The sequence below is a fragment of the Erithacus rubecula genome (assembly GCF_903797595.1).
Source record: "Erithacus rubecula genome assembly, chromosome: 3".
Classification (NCBI taxonomy): Eukaryota; Metazoa; Chordata; class Aves; order Passeriformes; family Muscicapidae; genus Erithacus; species Erithacus rubecula.
This window is the reverse complement of record NC_136689.1, coordinates 61,637,446-61,644,037: the sequence shown is the minus strand read 5'-3', so window position 1 is coordinate 61,644,037 and position 6,592 is coordinate 61,637,446.

The window sequence follows — 6,592 nt, the reverse complement described above, 5'->3', positions numbered from 1 at the left end:
TCTGCTGGCTTTGAGGGAAAAAAAAAAAAAAAAGAGAATATTCCAGTATTGGAATATTCATATATTCATATATATACAGGTAAATTTAGCACATAAGAAACTAAAATCCTTAATATTGGTATGTTGTACTATCCATGGTCAGCCACCTAATGAGCATGGCCTGGGTTTAACCAAAAGCCAGCAGAAGTTCTCTTTTGGCATAAGTGGAAGAGTTGCATCTTCCCATCAGGAGCCCACTGGTTGTCTCCAGGCATCCATGACTGGTGCTGCAGTTGTATCTGCAGATACACTGTGGCCATGGGGTGGTTCTGCAGATATGTTTCATAGTGGAGATGAAATGTAAAGAGGCAGCATGTCAGGTTTCCAGATGGTGCTGCCTCTTTGCTGAGCAAGAGACTCCATATGCAAGTTGGCTATACATGACTGTTGGCTTCTTCCAAAAATAAAGCTGGTCATTAACATGATTCTGTTCTTTTTTGTTGATGTTATTAAACTGAGAAATAAATCAAGTATTTGTGGGTATGTAGGAAGGAAGGCACAGAAAAAACAGAAACCCAGAAAGATGCAAACCCAGACAGCACATGGCATAAAGTACTTGCAGAATTAGGTTGTGAGTCTCTGCAGTGTTTTTATTTATTTTTCACCCTGCCATAATATGTGGGAAAATATCATAATGTGCTGATACACTGGAGGGACACAGGGGGCTTCTGTTCTGTTCCTTGAGGGACTTTAGTTTATTGAGACTGCCTATAATTACTGGGATTGAAATTATAATCAAAGAAAGGCTTGAATAGGGATGTTGATATTTCTTGTGTCCACAGAAGTGAGAAAAGTACCTCAGGCCAAGGTTGCTTCCCCAGAGATATGTTTGCTCAGTTATCTAACAGATCTTGCAGTTGGCAATGTCTGTATTTAATTACAGCTTCAGAATCATGGTAATAGAAAACTGTTTATCCTCTGCCCTTAGACTCTTAGATGTCAGGCTCATCCAACTGCTGCTCTTTTCCAGCTCCCTGATGGAACTGCAGTGAAAAACAAGCCAGGACTTCCGGATGCACTGTGCATAAATACTCCTGGAAGCTCCCCAGAAAATACCCTCCAGGAAAATTCCAGAGACACTCCTGATGATTCACTCAGTGCTAGGGAACCACCTAACTGGATGTGAGCACTCACCCTGTTGTAAAGGGCTTAATCTAATAAGCAAAACAGGAGTCTTGACTCCCAGTCCCTTTTATTTCACTTCTTCTTTCAAAGCCATCTGCTTCTCCGACCTATTTCAGAACATGCAAATTCACAAGCGAGGTGGAATTTCCCATGGACCAGTAGCCTGTGAAATATAATTACTGTGCTAATTTTGAATTCCAAGCGGTCAGCACAGGCTAGGAGTGCTCGCTCAGCAAACATGTTAACACAATTACAACGAATATTAAAAAAAAAAAAAAAAAAAAGCCATGTTGAGATTTGGCAATGACTCTGGAAGATGACAGGTAGCTTTTTTGGGGTCAGAAAACAGACAACAAAATGCCTGATAAATGTTTGGGGGGTTTTTTATGACGCACAGATGCATTCTCAATGGAAACAGTTGAAGGCAAAAGGAAATGATAAGCGAGAGCGCATCGCGTCCAGGCTGCCTTCCCAGCAACGCTCAGAAAATGAGAGGCTGTTATGAAATCTGTGCTCCCTTGTGAGATCTTTGCTACCTTGGATGACCTCTGTCAAGCTATGCGCTCGTTCAGCACTGCAGCCTGTCTGTAACAGGGGCTAATGACACTAAGCCTGCTGGATAAATCCATGTGGGATTTATGACCGTGCAATGCACAGCATTTCAAGGTATACAGTATGCCAATTTGACAGTATCAGTGACAGGGGTAAGGCTGTGAAGCTGTTTCAAAAAAATCTTAGAAAAATCCTGCTTATAAGCCTCCTATTGCTTCACAGTGGAATAGAAGAATGAGATTTAATACTGTATTTTAATGTAAATGAATTTACTCTTTCCAGTAAAGACAGTATATGAGTGATTTTATTTTTTTTTTAATTCTTTCAGGAATGCCTTTGGGATTCACCTGGTATTAAAATAAGCAAACAGGAAAATAAAAAATGTGTTTTGATGACAATAGCAGGTGGCATATTATCCAATTTCTGGAGTAAATTGTACATACAAAGCTTTGCTAAAATAACCAGGAATGACAATTTTGCCCATTAGCACCTCTAACACCAATAGTGGGTTTCAGGCTGTGGTGCTTTTGAAGAGGGAGCTCAGCTCAATGAAGTAAAGCCCCAGATCTCTTCAGGGGAAGCAACCCTCTTTGACCTGCTGTGCTGCTTACCTAGGAAGAGGAGCTACAGGACCTGAGGGAATCAGAGTGACAAGCATATTGCACATTGTCACCATTTCTTGGGAGGGCTTGTGTAGGAGATGTGCATGGAGTGGAAAGGGGAATATGTTTCCCTGCATCCGAGACTAATTTCAATCTACTGTGGCATAGGCAGAAGAATCTGATGTGCTCAGCAGAAAATATATGAAAGAAATGCCTAAAGCAAAGATAAGACAAAATGTACTGAGGGGGTGTGGGGTGGGAGTGTGTGGAATTAATTTTGACATACATGCTTAAATCAAACAGCCCAGTAGTTACAGCACTGCTTTGGATGCAATCTGACTTTGGTCAGCTCTGGCTGAACATCCAGTTACAAAAGGCAATTTCTCTCCCTGTTGGCACTGCCTGTCTGCACTGTAGGGTCTGAGGCAGAAGAAGTTGCAGGGGTGCTGTGAGATGGAAGTGCCATCAGCACAGGGTTCTCCTGCTGCAGGTACTCGTGGGAGAGCACAGAAGCTGCACTGCAGGTTCAGGACAACCATCTGCAATGTAAATGTGTTTTAACAACCGGGGAGAAACATCCTACATCACATGGCTGGCATGGTGTGGGAGCTCCACGAAACAGCAGAATTCAAATCCAGATCTCCAGCCCTGAGAATTGCTGCTTTAAGCAGAAAGCCAGTTTTCTCCTCCCTCCCTGATGGTAGCACATTCTCCAAGTCAGAGCCATTTGAGGGAGGCAGGGTAGAAAGAAAAATAACCACAACAGAATATAAAAAAAAAAAAAAAAAAAAAAAAGATGCAAAGATGCAGAGATGTAAAGATATATGTGAATACATGCATCTATATGATTTGGATCACACACACACACAAGGGTTTTGCGTAAACAAGATCTCTTAGGATTGCAAAACAACATATTTTGCCTTCGTGTCATTCTTAGAAAATTTTGGTTGAGATTTAAAAAAACCTCCATCAGACTGAAACAGACAGGCAACACAGTAAAATCAATTCTAAGTGATGCAAATTGGCACAGTTATTTGAATAGTGTTATAGGCAGACATAATAATTGTTGCTGCCTGCCTATATTAAAACATTTCTGCTATACAAAGCCTTCCTTGGGCTGCAGTTCCCCTTTCTTTAAGTAGTTGTCTGAGCTTGTTTGCTATTTATGGTAAAACAATACTGAACATTTTGCTGCCATGTGGGGTCACAGGACAAACATAATGACAGACAAATGAAAGCACAGGCAGGCAAAACTGAGGGGTCAGTGTATAGATGTCTGACATTATATTTGGCTGGCTTGAAATGATTCCAAAAGTCAACATATGCAAGGACTTAAATGTGGCTTATATTTTCTCTTTGGTCCAGGGCCCTGACTTCCTTAACAGCAAACACTCACAACCACACCATCTGTTGTTGAAGAGTGAGCAGTTTAATGAAGAGGATCAGATTCTTTCCATCTCACTTGTTCTTTGGTGCCTGTTCCATTTTCTGGGCAGTTGTCTGCAAGTAATACAGGATTTTCTTTGGTTTCCTTGAGCTGTTGTTCAGACTTTTAGTTCATTAGACTAGTGATTTGGGATGAAATCAAGAATGTCAAATACATTTTATGATTTTTAAATGATTTTGCTTTGAAAGGAAAGAGATCTGATGGAATCAATTAAGTGTTATTGTCAGAGTAGCTGTACAGTGTTTTAAAACCAAAGGTTTTAAAAGGGCTACATGCATGTACCTGTGCATATGCAGCCTCTGTAGTCACCTCAATCCAACTTCCATCAAGGTATCCCTGTGTTTTTCTTCATCTGAAACATTTTCCTGAGCTTTGGGATCACAAAGCTGGGATTTGGGATTTGGGATTTAGAGTACATCTTCCACTACACATTCCCCACACTGACCCGGAGCACTCATATCTTATAGGATTTTGCCTTTCTCTGGCTAAAGGGCTTCATGTCCTTTCCCTGCAGTTTCCCAGTGCTCCTTTCCCACCACAAGCCTGCCAGGAGGAAAGGGAGGACTTTTGCTCCAGGGTATGATGATCCTGAAGCTTTATCCAACCAGCAGCCAAATTAGCAAACAAAGAGGGAGCCCATGAGTGACCAGTGAGGCTTAATTCCCATAAACCCATTTATTTCTCTAATCCCGTTGCACAGCTGAAGAAGCCTAACAGTCCAGGTGGAACAGCAGGAGCTGCCATATTCCATCCCTGTCAGCTTCTCCCTCAGCATTGGCAGGAATGTGTGGTTTGGTGGAACAAGGGAAACGAAGCTCAGAGAATAAGTGATATTTCATGCTAATTCATATCTATGTAAGGGCTCCTACAGCAAAATGAGACATGTGAGTCACCTCCCTTAGCCCTAAGCAGCTCTGGAGAAAATGTTTACTTGTCAGAGAAATGATCACAAGGGAAGAAGCACAGTTAAATCACCCAACACGAGCATTCTCTTTTAACAGAAAGGCTTATCTTCTGTAGGAGGGCACAGAGGACGGAAATTCCAAGGTAGTCATTGCCTAATTCTTCAAATTAAAAACCAGAGGGAAAGAATGAGTGTCAGGGGGAAAACCATGTCTCACTATTTAGTGAAAACAAGAGACATGCCCCTGTCTCTGCACAGCTGAGATCCTGATCTAGATGACAGTCTCAACTTAACTCCCAAGCTAGAGATTTATCTGGTTTTGCTAAAATGTCTCTTACAGATAAATGCCCTGAACAAAGACTAGAGAGCTCAAACACTGGCCTTGAGCCTATCTTTGGGCCACTCTGACACCTTATAAGAAGATCGCTAAGAGGAAATACAGATATCACAAAAAAATGTTAGGCAGATGGATAAGAACCGAAAATTCCAGTCTAGGCTGGAGTCTGCTGCAGGCTAAGTCACTGACAGCAGAGAGAAACAAAGGTTTAGAAGGAATAAACAATGAGCAACTCTGATTTATTGGAGGCTGTTCAGGAAACATTGTTGTAAAATCTTTCTCATCTTGGATGAGTTAGCTAGAGACATGTTTCCTCTCAAAGCCTTGGAAGATTCAAGAACATCACTAGGAAAATCCCAGAGTAACTGACTGTACTTTAGGTGCTTATTTGGCTTTTTCTTCAGAATGATATTAGTAGCAACACCAGTTTTGGACTGCACATCTGGAAGGCCAGCTGTCTTCTTTGATATTCAGTTCATCAGAGATCCAAGTACCCACACTGTGCCATCTCATGCTTTAAAAAATGCATCAATGTCCTTTGTAAAAAAGGCAAAAGATCAGAGGAGACAGGCAATCTGTAGGAAGAACCAACATGCAATAGGTGACTGTAGGGATTTGGGGATTTGGCTCGAATTAAGAGTGGAGGAAATACTGCTATTTAGCAAAGAATATAGCAGCATGCAGGCAGAAGGTGATACAGAGTTGAGGAAGCTGGCATGCTTCTGGAATTTGGATCCAAGAAACACAGAGTGCAGAAAAGGACACTCAGAAACATGAGACTGAGCCAGGAGTGATAAGCAGGGAAGTGTTTTGTGGAGAGAGGGAGAGCAAGGAGATTAAGTAAAGCAGTTGGTGGATGTGGAGAGCAGAATTCCATGCTGAAAACAGAACTCCATATTTTAAGATATTTTTCATGAAAGTATCCTTTCACTAAGACATCCAGCACTGTGGAAATTAACCTTCAGATACATGTATTTTGATAGGGATGCATTGGACATAGAAAAGAGAGTTTGCAACCATGTGGGGGAATCAGGAAATAGTCCTAAGAGACTGAAATATCACCTTGCATGTGGATTAGCTGTAAGGCTATCTACACCAAAACAATATTGTTTCTATGTAACTGTATTACATAAAGAAGAATTTAGCAGCTTGGGATTGTTAATTTAACATTTGCATAGCCAAGAGTGAGGAAAGAAACATGATATGGTGCAATTTATTATTAGACACCGCTGCAAGGTATTTGGTTTTGGGGGACTTTCCCTTTTTCTTCTTGTCACTTGTTCCTTATCCTTGTTAGTTTCTCTTTCCAGTCACATGTTCCCCTCCCACTCAAGGACATTATTTTCAGCATGAGCTGTGCTGCTGATTTTACAGTCACTAGACTGTGCTTGGTTTCTGATGTTACTCTGCCTCTTTCCATCACTGTAGAGCTCCCTACCAGAGAGGAACTATTATTTGCAATCCATGACCATGAAATAAGGACCATGAAGGGGGCACAAAGATGCTGAGAGGGCTGGAGCACCTCTCCCACACAGACAGGCTGAGAGAGCTGGGGTTATTCAGCCAGGATATGAGAATGCTCCAGG